Source organism: Thalassophryne amazonica, chromosome 3 (genome assembly GCF_902500255.1).
Source record: "Thalassophryne amazonica chromosome 3, fThaAma1.1, whole genome shotgun sequence".
Classification (NCBI taxonomy): domain Eukaryota; kingdom Metazoa; phylum Chordata; class Actinopteri; order Batrachoidiformes; family Batrachoididae; genus Thalassophryne; species Thalassophryne amazonica.
In genome coordinates this window covers 34,206,398-34,220,668 of record NC_047105.1, presented here as the reverse complement: position 1 = coordinate 34,220,668, position 14,271 = coordinate 34,206,398, and the positions used below count along the sequence as shown (strand labels likewise).

The following is a 14,271-nucleotide window of genomic DNA, read 5'->3' as shown; positions in this document are numbered from 1 at the left end:
AGGGTTCGGTGGCAGAGGAGATCTGGGTGGTTCCGGTTCGACTGAGACGGACGTCTCCTACCTTCGAGCCTGCCCCCACGACACCAGCGGATTCGACCCCAAATTGTGTTTGTTATATTAATTGTGCTCGTTTCACAATAGTAAACCTTGTTATTTACCTTCTCCATTGTCCGTTCATTGCGCCCCCTGTTGTGGGTCCGTGTTCCTACACTTTCACAACATCTTTGCTATATTTCGCAGGTGGAAGAAAGCACTCCTCATAATATCTCTAATGTGGAGGTCAAAGGACAATGTAGGATCAAAAATTACCTTAAGGTTCTGCACTTTGATGCATTCTAATGTATGACACACGAGCCTAGGCGAAACGTTAACTGGTCAAATTGATGCAGATGTCTGACTGGACCAAGAACCATCATTTCAGTCTTATCAGAGTTTAAAAGTAGTAAGCTGCTAGACATCCAGCTTTTCGCTGATGAAAGGCAATCTTCTAAGCATTTTATGTGGATGAGATTACCAGCAGTTGTCGGCATGTATAACTGAGTATCATCAGCATAGCAGTGAAAGGTAACCCCAAAATGCTGCAATATGTGCCCAAGGGGTGCTATATAAAGGGAAAAAGCAGGGGGCCTAAGACAGAGCCCTGTGGAGCCCCAAATTTGATGTCACTAAGGTTAGAGGTAGTGTTATTGTACAGAACACAGTGAGAACGACTGGTCAAGTATGAGTGAGTACTGCCAGACCTGGAAAAACAAACACTGTTAGGGAAACACTGATATTATTTAAAACAAAAATACACTTTTTCTCTCAACATTATTGTCTCCGCACCAGCAAACTTTACTGCCAAAATAAAAAAATTTTCAACTTTCCGTTGGTAATTTAAAACATAGATTTTCTGTTGTAAAATTTTCTGAGGATTTCAGATTTGAATCAGATCAGAAATGCAACATCTTTAACCACTTTTGAGCTATAGCCATTTTTTCTCAGACACTACAGGCAGAAATTGACAAAGCCATTGGCATTCATATTCTTAACAGTAATTATTGTGTTGTGAATACATGACATCTAGATTCTCAACAAAAACTTTAACAAGTTTGGCAAATGTCTCTTATCTATAACTGACTTAAGCAGTAAAATACCAGCAAAAGTAACATAAAGCATCATAATACCCACAAAATTCAAAATCGGAAATCAGAAATGAAGACAACTATGCAATGTAAAAAAACAAAAACTAACACTTGTTTCAGAACCTATCAAGGTATATTTGGCATGATTTTGAAAGCTCTGTGTTCAAAATTACAGAAGTGTTAGTTTTTTACACATCAATAATTTTAAGGGGGTGGGTTACGATACTGTTAGTGTACTCTTAACTATTTGGAGAATATTAATTTCCTGGTACACCATCATATTTGTGAGGTCCTGGAGAACATAATTATATATAAAACTTGCATGTAGTTGCCAGGGTTGTTCCAAAAAATTGAAATATAAAAAAAGCAAATGATTTTGTCATTGGGCTCCTTTTAAAGAGTGTTTCCGAAAAACATCTTGAATATCTGCAAGCCTCAAAACTGGGTATCAAAAATAAAGCAAACATCATGCACAAAGGAAAGAACATTTCAAATAGTTTGTCTAATAAGCATGACTATATAATCTGCTCTTAAAAAAGTTCCACTATCAAAATTTTTGTCACTTTTTTCAAATTTTGTCATATTTTTGCCTGTTTTTTAGTATAAATGGCCATAAAAGTGACATAAATCTATAATTAAGGTAAAAAAAATAAAGCTCCCATCAGAAAGTACACAGTTTTTTACCCAAGAAACAATAAAAGTTGTTCCATAAAATGCATATTTGTATCTTCCAGAATTTTTTTTACATCGGTGCCAGTAAAACCTGAGTCAAACCTTGAACCCTGTCTTACTCTTACAACACAAACAAATAGCATTTCTTAAGCAGTACGTAAGACAATAATGGATATAACTGTCAAGGTGCTGGTGAAAGCAACAGAAGGCTGACTTGGGACAGCAGCCTCAAAAAAGGAAAGGTTTGGCAGCAGCCACCACAGCCTGGCACGTGAGCGGCCACGCAGTGAAGTGGAAAAATCAGAATGCATGAAGTTGAGTGTTCATATCGATTAAAGGTGGCACCAGCGCACACGGCCTACTGTTGCTGGAGAAATTACATAAAGAATTATTCTCAAGGAAGCATGAGATTGACAGAGAAGATATGAAAAATTGACAAATGCATTGTGTGCAGTGCACAGCGGGTGTTGTCTAAGGAAAAACTTCATACACATTGGTACTGCGTGCATATGAATTACCAATGTTTATACACATGTATCCTGGATGCAGTTGGTACCTTCTTTTCTTGTGTTTATTCATAGAAATTAATAAAGGCAAGAGTGGAGATTGTCATATACTGAAGCAGCCAGTAACAAGTAACTTGGCTGTCATCTGGGAAGAAGGATTGAATGATGTTCCACAATGTAAATGAAGAAATGTGCTCACAGTTTACACCACAAAAGTAGCAGAAATATTTGGGGAGGGGGGAAAACACATAGTAGTCTTCTGTGTGCCACATTTCCCATGCATGCCTGTTGGATGGGGATTTGGCACTGGACTCTTCCATCTTCATAAATGAGGGAATTTTGGTTTGTTTGAGTAATATGGCGAATTTCAGCAGGTTGTCTTGCTCTGAGGTTGTAGCTGAAAGAAGTGGGCGTGTGACCCAGGATTGTTGCCCGGAGGCTCATGGCATTCTCAGGGCAGCATAAGGGCAGAGAGTCAGGCATCATGGTAGCTGACTGTCCCCACCACCAGAGACTGGCCCTCTCTGGCTACGACCTGTATATCACAGGCACCGATGAAGGATGTGGGCAGCAGGGTGAGAGAGACTAGGAGTCCAATAACTGCCCCAAGCATGTGCATGAATACCCAATACCCCCCCCCCCCCCCCCCCCCCCCCCCCCAGGAACCGGTAAACAAGGTCCTTGGGACCCTGTGGGTAGATTGGTTGAACTGACCTGAGAGGGTGACCAAACCAGCAACACCAGATCAAAAACAAAAAATTAGTAATCCATTGCCCCCAGAGGACATGTATAATCCAACACCTCCGAGAGGACATTTACAATCAAGCCATGGGAGTAATAACCACAGCCAAGGAACAATCAAGGTCCAGAGTCACCTGTAGAAATATCCAATTCCTCCCAGACGACATTCACAATCAAACCCCAGGAGACACCCCCACGACCTGCTGGGAAACCTGCAGTGGTTTCACAGCAGCTCATGGACTGTCTTACTGAGAATAATCTCTTTGAGCCACTGCAGTCTGCTTTTAGAAAATATCATTCCACAGAGACGGCTCCCACTGAAGTGGTGAATGATCTTCTGCTTGCAGTGGATTCGGACACCACTATGGTTCTTGTGCTGTTAGATCTCAGTGCTGCATTTGATACCGTGGATCATCATATTCTACTTGATAGGCTGGAAAATCATTTTGGGATTACTGGGAGTGCCCTTGCATGGTTGACGTCATAATTGGCCAGTCATTCTCACTGTGTTGTGTACAGTAACACGACCTCTAACCTTAGTGACCTGAAATTTGGGGTTCCACAGGGGTCTGTCTTAGGCTCCCTGCTTTTCTTCCTTTATATAGCACCCCTTGGGCACATATTGCAGCACATTGGGTTTACCTTTCACTGCTATACTGATGATACTCAGTTATACATGCCGATAACTGCTGGTCATCTCATACACATAAAATCCTTAGAAGATTGCCTTGCATCAGTGAGAAGCTGGATGTCTATAAACTTCTTACTTTTAAACTCTGATGACACTGAAATTATGGTTCTTGGTCCAGTGAGACATTGGTATCAATTTGACCAGTTAATGCTTAGCCTAGGCTCGTGTGTCATACATCACACTGACAAAGTGAGGAACCTTGGGGTAATTTTGGATCCTACATTGTCTTTTGGCCTCCAGATTAGAAATATTACGAGGACTACTTTTTTCCACTTGTGAAATATAGCGAAGATTCGTCCCATCCTGTCTATGGCTAATGCTGAGACCCTGATCCATGCGTTTATTGCTTCTAGATTGGACTACTGCAATGTTTTATTTTCTGGTTTACTGTAGTCCAGAATTAAGCTCAGGTTACACATAGACGGTTTTGTCGGCGGGCAGTACGTAGACCGAAGTTCGCGGTAGTTCCGGCTGTTTTCGCGGTGGAAAGGGGTGGAGCATTTTGCCGGCGTTTTGAGCGCCGTACTAGCCGCAAATGTGTGGATAAAATGCCGCTAAATCTGCCGAATAAAGCGGCGTTTTGACGCCGTAGCATCCAGCACACGTCAGGCAACGGCGGTTAATACCCAGTTCTATCCTTTACAATTGCAGGTTAAGACGCGCGTGAGAACAGCGGTGTTCTGCTGCTGCCGATAATGCCCTGTGTACCGCTGGATTTATCCAGGCAAATCCTGCGTTACTCCAGGAACTTTTGCATATAGGCACCGCCCCCAGAGTATAATAGGCTGCAGCAGCTGTCACTTCAGGGGGAGGGACCTCATCTCTCAGCCTTTTATTCTCCTTTCCTTTTCCCCTCTTCAACGTGTTGCTCGTCTCCAGTACAGGGCTCTCCACTGCTTCTGAACCAGACCTCTTGGTAAGTCCTTGCCGCTGCCAATTTTCTTTTAGGAAGCATACTGGAGCTTCTCTGCAAAAATATCTGGAGCTGGCCGCGAGTGAGAGGCCTGCATGCAGCGCACTAGCGTTTTTATATTGACTGCCGCCTATCGGTTGTTTGGAACGCCAATAACCGGGAGGTGGCGTTTAGAACGACGTACTGTCCGCTAGCGCCGCCGTTTTGTCTGCCTCTGTCGCCGGTTAAACGCCTTTGAGGACGCCGATGTGGGCTCTATCGCCGTTTTACACGCCGTTGGTTAGGGATACAACGCCGGCGGTGTAAACTGCGGCACTACAGGAAGTATCAAACGCCATTGTTCGCGTTGTCTCTGTCGTCACACGAATTCTCCGGGAGTGCTCCCGGAATTATTCGACATGTTGAATAATTTTTTCGACGATTCCCAGTAAAGCCAGAACTAAGCCACGCCCCCTAGTGCCAGCGTTGACAACGGCGTTTGATCCTTAAGACGGCCAAAAACTCTTCCGGGACTCTTCCGGGAGCTCTTACCGTCTATGTGTAAACGGGGCTTTAGGCCTCTCCATCTGGTTCAAAATGCTACAGCCAGACCTTTGACACGAAGCAGAAAGTTCAACCACATTACACCCATTTTGGCATCCCTAGACTGGCTTCCTATCCCAGTGAGATCAGATTTTAAGGTTCTGCTGCTAGTCTATAAAAGTGTTCACGGACTGGCACCTCCCTATCTAGCTGACCTAATTAAACCTTTCGTACCTGGCCCATGCTTTGCGTTCTCAGGGTGCAGGACTACTTTCTGTCCCTAGGGTGAATAAAAAGTCTGCAGGTCATAGAGCTTTCTCTTATCATGCTCCTGTTCTGTGGAATGATCTCCCTGTATCAATAAAACAGCCAGACTCTGTGGGGACTTTCAAGTCCAGACTTCAGACACACTTATTTTCCCTTTCATATGGCTAGCATACTGGCATAGTATAGTAATACGCTTTTTACTCTTTTAATTCATTTTAGCATGCCACTCCTCAAGTTTACCTATATTCTGGGTGTTTTAGTGAAGCTCATTGCTAGTGGCCGACGGTCACCTTTGTATTTCCTGTTTTTCTTGTTGTTTAATGCTGACAAATTATACTGTATTTCTTGTCTTTCTGATGTCTGACTCTGTTTTTTCTCTCTGTTTAAGGTGCAGCTCCATCCAGAAATGTGTGCCGTATTTGTGCTAGAGACCCTCCTGTCCTGTGCACCAACAGCTTTTCCTGTCTATTCGTTTTGTGAATTGTTCTGTAATTTATGTCTGTAGCATGGCCCAAGCAGAGGGTCACCCCTTTGAGTCTGGTCTGCTTGAGGTTTCTTCCTCAGAGGGAGTTTTTCCTTACCACTGTTGCTCTGGGGGTTAGTAAGGTTAGACCTTACTTGTGTGAAGCGCCTTGAGGCAGCTGTGTTGTGATTTGGTGCTATATAAATTAAAATAAATTGAAATTGAAAGTTCCCGAAATATCGGCAACTGTACCTGCATACGCACTGACGCTTGTTTTTCATTTCATTTTTCATTTATTTCATTTATTTAATTCATTTAAAAGAAAAGAAAAAACAGAAAAGCAGAATCAACAAAACACCACAAACCACTGAATGAAAAGGAGCAGTTTAGAAGAAGAAGTCATATACTCTGCCCCCTTTTTTACAATACAATCTCACAAAGCATCATCAATCGACACACGAATAATTACATTTCTATGATTTTGTCACATGCCACCAACTTATTTCCTAATTTTAACCATTATTTATAAGATTACACCCCTAACAGATTACATTTTAAACTTCAAACATTCTAAACATTATTAACAGCTTACATTTTAGCTTTGTCACAGTCCACTGACCTATTTCATAGTTTCACACTTTTGAAATACATCAAGTTTAATACGTTTTTTAAATAATTTAAGCGATCTTGATTCTTTGATTTCTTTGCTGAGGTTGTTCCATAATTTTACACCATTGACTGCAATACTCCGTTCCTTTATCTTGGTTCTGTATCTTGGTTTCTTAAAGACCTCTATGCCCTTCAAATTATAACTACTTACTCTTTTTTCAAACATATTTTGAATGTTTATTGGTAAGGTATTGTTATTCGCTTTGTACGTTGTTTGTAATAATTTCAAATCAACTAAATCATGAAATTTAAGTACCCTATACTTAACGAACAATGGATTAGATGGATCTCTAAATCGACTGTTGCTAATCACTTTTAAAGCTCTTTTCTGCAAAATAAATAAAGGTTGTGTATAAGTTATACATGTTGTTCCCCAGATTTCTACACAATAAGTCAAATATGGAACAATCAATGAATTGTACAATGTTAATAATCCATAATTATTTAATGAATATTTAACTTTATGCAAAACAGCAATGGCTTTCACTATCTTTCCTTTTATGTAGTTTATATGTGACTTCCATGCAAAATCCTCATCAATCATAACTCCTAGAAATTTTGTTTCTTTTACCCTTTGAATGTCCATTCGATCTATTTTTATTTACACCATTTTTGTTTTACTCTGTCATTAAACAATATGAAGTTTGTTTTATTAAGATTGACAATCTGTTTGTATCAAACCAATATTTAACTTTTTCCAACTCTGTATTTATCTCCTGTACTACTTCCTGTATATCTGAGCCAGAGTAAAATAATGTTGTATCGTCAGCAAATAATAAAATGCTACCAAGTACCTTTGACATATTCACAAAATCATTAATATACAAAATGAACAGTTTAGGTCCAAGTACCGATCCTTGTGGTACTCCACACATAATATTACACAATTCTGATTTAGTATCATTTATCTGAACAAACTGTTTTCTATTTTCTAAGTAGCTTTTTACCCATTGATGTGCAATCCCTCTTATTCCATATTGTTGTAACTTATGAAGCAATCTTGAATGATCGATAACATCAAAAGCTTTTTTCAAATCAATTAAAACACTTACAAAATAATCCTTATTATCTATTGCTGTTGATATTTTCTCTGTTAATTCCATAATTGCCATAGCTGTCAAATGTTTTGTTCTAAATCCATACTGAGCATTCTTTAAAATATGATGTTTCTCAGTGAATTTATCCAACCTTGTCACAAAAACCTTTTCCATAATTTTGGAAAACTGTGGAAGCAATGACACTGGCCTGTAATTTGAAACGTTATGTTTGTCTCCATTTTTATATAATGGGACTACCTTGGCAATTTTCATTTCTTCTGGAAAAATTCCTGTTGACAGAGACAGATTACAAATGTAAGTGAATGGTTCAATAACAGTTTCTATTATACTTTTTACAGTCATTATGTCTAAATCTTCATAGTCAGTTGATCTTTTGCTTACACAGTTTTTTACAATATTCCTTATTTCATCTTTTTCCACATTGTCAAGGAAAATACTATTGACCGTATTTACAATAGTATTTAATTTATCTTCTACTATTGGTTTATTTCCCACCAGATTTGATCCCACCTTCGAAAAATAATCATTAAACTCATTTACAACTTATTTTATGTCATATATCTATTTTCCTTGACAAGGTAGTTCGGAAAAGTTGATTTCATTCCATCACTTTCCATCACCCTTTTTATAATTCCCCATGTTGCCCTCATATTATCTTTACTCTTATTCAGTTGTTCACTATAATAATCTTTTTTTTGTTTCCTAATTATTGTCAATAGTTTATTTTTATATTTTTTGTATCTGTAGTCTGTTTCCTTTGTTTGCATTTTTAAAAAGCACCTGTATAAATAGTTTTTCTTTACACAAGCGTTTTTATTCCCTTGGTCAGCCATGGTTTATCTACTCTTTTCTTACTAGTTTTTATTCATTTACAATTTTTTTTATATGATTTCATCAATATTTTCATAAATTAACTATATGCTACATTAACATCACCGACATAAACTTCTTCCCAATCTTGATTATTAAGGTCATAATTTAATGCCTCTAAGGCTTTTAATGACTTATCTCTTTTAAAGTTTATATCAGTTTTTTATGCCTATTTTTATATTTAAATATTGAAAAAACTGGTAAATAGTCACTGAGATCTGTCATCAATATCCCATTCTGTTTTAACCCTCTAAAAGGTAGCATTACATGTGAAAAGTAATCCTGCATTGTGAGAATATAGGAATACTATGGTCCAAAGGTTAAAAAGAAGTTAGCAGGTCACACAACATTCTCTTTTTGTGCCCCTGTTCTGTGGACAAGTTTGCCTGCTGAGATAAAATGGTCCAGTTCTGCCGATCCAGACAAATCCAGATTGTTTTTTTTTTTGTTTTTTGTATTTTTTTTCTGCTTTGAAGTATTGTTCCTGTGAGTTGTACGTTCTGGCTAATTAATTTTTGCTCCATGTCTTTGTCGGAGTTGCTGCGGTTGAAGCTACTGTGGGAGCTAAGATGCTGATTGCTGTTTCTTGGATGAGGATCATCACAGTGTACATCTAGCAGTCCCCTGTTTGAGCTTGTGTTGTCTGGACACACATCATCGGACAGTGTCCTTTGCCACCCGTTGATGTACTGTGAGAGAAGGGACAGCAAGCACATAAATAATCTGCAAAAACAAACCAAACATCAGTGCCATTTTACATTTTCTCAATTTTGAGTTGCTATTTTTGTACCAAGAAAAGCCAAGTGAGCTATCCGATTACTCAGGGATCACAAATTGGGATTGGAAGTCAAATGCTAATGTTTCATCTTGTCAGATCAAAACAAACATCAGAGCCAGCAGGCTGCATTGGCATATGACAAATAAAAAATAATTCCCTCAGTCCTACTTGCATTAAAGGCACAGTACTTAAATACATACAGTCAACATGGGGCTATAAAAAGCAAGCACCGAAACATGTTTTTGCAACACGCAACACAAAGATGAAACGGCACAATTGAAAGAGACAAGAGAGGGCAAAAAGAAAGAGGAAGACAGAAAATGAGACCGGTAGATCCACAGCTTACTATATTGGACGAGAGTGCCGTTTCCATAGCAACCAGCAGCCCTGGATTGGTATTTGGAGCAGCGAGACGAATTACTGCAGAGGATTTGCTGTTCAGTATCTGGGGTCAGCTAATATGCAGCTACAATCAGTTCCTCACTACACCACACTCACAATCTCTTGTTTGGGACACAGCGATTGGCATCCATGTCCATGGTGTTAAAATCTTACTGGGACGGTGGATTACCCCTCAGTTCTGATGACAGATGTTTGTGTTGTGCCCTGTGTACTGTAGGATTGGCAGATGGAAACCGCACATGGGCTGTACTAGTTTTGCTGTTGTTGATTTTGTGAAAATTAGTGGTTTATTTGTCCATTCGTGTAAAAGCGGGGTTCAAGGTCAGACTTTATTACGTCCGCCAAGGACGATTAAAATCATCTGCATTTATTTATTTAATTATTATGTCCGCCAAGGACGTAATAAAATCTGCATTTATTTATTTGTCTATCTGTCTGTCTGTCTGTTCTCATCAAGCCACCTATTGGCTCTGTTCCTACAGCAGAGTCTGTCCCGCGTCCGCCACAGAAATCATCCAATCCAGCATGTGGATGCAGCTGTATCTCGGACAGAGAGAAAAAGAAAACAGAATCAGTCAGCCAGAAAAAGCCACACCTAAAGTATAATTCGCCAGCATTAAGCAACAGGAAAGCAAAAGAAATATTAAAGTGATTGCTGGCCACTAGCCCAAAGCTTCACTAACAGACCCAGACTTTAGATAAAGTTGAAGCAGAGACCTGCTCGAGACCTCTTCCACAATTTCTCGGATAGTCACACGACTGAAAAGCCACCGAAAGCCGTCTGAATCTTCTGAATGGTGGAAGAGGTGGGCATGTCACAACATGTCCTGTGAGATTTCAACACGGAGTTGCTTTTGCTGCGCCATCAGCTTCGTGCCGAAGCCATCGGCATGAATTTCGCTGCAACTCTTTTCATGGCCAAATCTTCTGTCACAGTGGAATGTGCCGAAAAAGTGCTGATGTCCACCTCTTCCGCAATTTCTCGGATAGTCACACGACGGTCCCGCATCACCACAGCGTTCACTTTGGAAATGATCTGATCATTTCAGTATGTTGATGGCCGACCGGAGCGTGGCTCGCTCTCCACCGTTGTGCAGATGTCTTTAAACCGGTTGTACCGCTCCTTAATCTGTATGATGCCCATAGGATCGTCTCCGAAAGCTGTCTGAATAATCCGAATGGTTTCCACCTGGCTGTCGCCCAGTTTCTGGCAAAATTTGATGCAGTCGCTCTGCTCCAGTCCTTCCGCCATTTTCCTTGCAAAGAAAATCTGACGAGAGACTACACCCATCCTCACACAAAGGCTGCTTACCAGAAAATGACGCAATCGACAGGCGTGAAGAAATTCACGCATGTGCACGAAGGTTCAAGGTTGGCACACATGATTCAAATCCATCAGATTTTTGCAAAAAATAAAAAGGTCGGATACTTTTCTAACAGACCTCGTATTTCGCAGGTAGAAGAAAGCGGTCCTCGTAATATCTCTGATATGGTTGGTCAAAGGACAATGTAGGATCAAAAATTACCCCAAGGTTCCTCACTTTGTCAGTGTGATGTATGACACACGAGCCTAGGGTAACCATTAGCTGACAAATTGATGCCAATGTCTCACTGGACCAAGAACCATCATTTCAGTCTTATCAGAGTTTAAAAGTAGGAAACTGCTAGACATCCATCTTTTCACTGATGCAAGGCAGGTGTAATGTGGCCAAATTTTTTTGCTTCCTGTGAAGAGTCTGGCAGCAGCATTTTGAACCAATTGGAGACCCATAATGCTGAACATTGCAGTAGTCCAATGTAGAAGAAACAAATGCATGGATCAGGGTCTCTGCATCAGCCATAGACAGGATGGGACGACTCTTCGCTATATTTCGCAGGTGGAAGAAAGTAGTCCTCGTAATATCCCTAACGTGTAGGTCAAAGGACAAGGTAGGCTCAAAAATCACCCCAGGGTTCCTCACTTTGTCGGTGTGATGTATGACACACAAGCCCAGGACTCTCACCATATTTGCACCACAGATAGATATTAGGGCATGGAAGACTCCACTGAATTTTGGAGGTGATCCAGATCCAGATTCTGGATCAAGATTCCCCTTTATGTAGGCTTTGAAGTATTACTTCAAAACTACTTCACGGATTGTCACTAAAATTTGTTAGTGCTGTCACTGGAGCTGTAACGTCTGATGATTTCCATTATTGATTAGTCTTTCAATTGTTTTCTCATTTAATTGATTAGTTATTTGGTCCAACATGTCAGAAAATGGTGACAAATGTTGATCAGTTTCCCAAAGCCCAAAGTAACATCCTAAAATATCTTGTTTTGCCCCAACCCAAAGATACTCAGTTTATTTTTATAGATCCATGTCCATATATATATATATATATATATATATATATATATATTTTTTTTTTAATTATTATTTATTTATTTTTTACATTGACAGAGGTTTTGTTCAGGAATATGTGCAGAGTTGTGTATTCCTGCATCCCTTTGATATGACTAGCACCACTCCAGTGTCATATGATTTCAAGACGTGTGAATATATTGGCAGTGGCTCTTGTTCTAATCCTGTAAGAAACCCTGTGGGAAGATGTCCACATGGTAGGAATCATCTGCAGACCTGATAATTGCGTTGAAGCAATTTGGCGTCCAGTGTCTCTGTCAAGGACATTTCAACACAGGCATAACCTGTCCCCCCCTTAAAAGTACTGAATTTCACTGTGCACATGTTTTGCTGTGAAATGTTTTGTCCATGTTTACTACTGGGACAGTGCATTTCAAAATAAGGATTTGGATGGATTACTTTGCAACATTAAACAATTCTCCCTATTAGCTGTTGGAATAGTGAAGTCTTGGAGTGCATTACAGTTCTGGACAGCAACCACCCAGGCAGACAACCAATCAATCCCCACCTCTCAAAAGAAACCACCTACAGCAAGTAAAATAAGTATTGAACACATCACAATTTTTCTCAGTAAATATATTTCTGAAGGTGCTGTTGACATGAAATTTTCACCATTAGTCAGTACCAACACAAGTAATCCATAGATGCAAAGAAACTAAAACAAATAAGTATAGAAATTAAGTTATGTGTAATTAAATGGAATGACACAAGGAAAAGTATTGAACACTCACTTGCGTGAGTTAATGAGGTTTACCTGTATTTCACAGGCTTGTCTAAATGTTGTGCAGCAAACTTTAAGGGCCCCTTCACACATACTGTGAATAAAGTACAACTCAGGGCGACTCACGGCGAAACAGCACGTATGTTCGAACCATGAAACATCGTGCAGGTGTGCGCAATGCCGGTGCGACGGTTCGTGCATGTGGGAACACCCTGCCAGCAGCTGCACCATGTGTAACTACGTCGTGCAGCTGCTGTGAAGAAAAAAATAAATGAGAAATAAAAAATACATGCTGCGACAGTTTTGTGCACATGGGAGTACAGCAGCATTTTCAGCAGCTGCTGCTGAAAATAAAAAAATAAAAATTATTTGCCACCCACAGGACTTGAACCAGCGCCTTCCAAAAGTTCTGATTGCCAGTCAGAAACTTTAGCACTGAGCTACGACCACTGTCCTGTGAAAGCTGCGGGAACCTGCCTGATATGAGGAAGGAGATGGACGTATTTAAAATGAAATAAACCTACACACCATATAAAAACACTGCATTCATCAAGCGGGCAATACAAATAAGATCCGTCTGTTCCTCTGTAGATGACCCATGGTCAGATATACAGTCATGAAATGACATGAATGAGAAGCAGTTCGCTCTTCTCATGTCCACATCTGCTGGTCCGGTGCATCCACCCGGCCCGTGCGTGTTCTGCCCAACACGCATGTCTTGTGGACATGCCACACATTTTCTAAGTGCCAAATGAGTGGTGTTAGATGTTCGTGTGTGTCAGCTGGAATTTGGCCAACACCTGCCGTGAGAGGGATCGATGGGCTCGCACAGCGCACACTCTGTCGTTCAACTGCTGGTGTGCACAGATACTGTAGTTATAGCAACAGGTGTACAAGTGTAGGAGGCAGGGACGATATTACACATTTTGCACACGATTCCTGCTTCATGCACACTTTATGCACAAATCAACCAAATTCGCACTATGTGTGAAGGGACCCTAAACGAGCTTCAACATGCTATTTATTCAGCAATGGAGTCTTGCGTGGTGAGCGTGCACACGGGCCATGGAGGCTGAGTGCATTACTTGTTGTTTTCTTTGACACAATTGTACCTGCTAATTCCAGGTCTTTCTGAAGCAACTCTTCTGATAATTCTTTTCACTCCTCTGTGAGGCCGGTTCATGGTGAAATGATATTCTTTCTACTTCTGGATTATGGCCCCAACAGTGCTCACTGGAACATTCAAAAGTTTCAAAATCCTTCTGTAACATATGCGATCAGTATGTTTTGCAATACTAAGTGCCCCTTCACACACAGTGTGAATTTGGTCGAATTCCGCATAAAGTGTGTATGCGAGCAGGAATCATATGCAAAACGTGTAAAATCATACTTGCCTCTAACGCCTCGCACACCTGTTGCTACAACTATTTGTGCGGCTGAAAGACAGAGTGTATGCTGTGCGATCCATG

General features: G+C 40.4%; 1 long non-coding RNA gene across 1 annotated transcript; it reads right to left on the bottom strand.

The window, feature by feature from the left end:
- Positions 1-825: 825 nt before the first annotated feature.
- LOC117506523 lies at positions 826-13,941 on the bottom strand. The gene is made up of 3 exons (XR_004559496.1): positions 13,807-13,941; positions 3,569-3,571; positions 826-837 (listed from the first exon to the last, which is right to left on the bottom strand). It is a non-coding gene; the product is annotated as an uncharacterized LOC117506523 (long non-coding RNA).
- Positions 13,942-14,271: the final 330 nt, after the last annotated feature.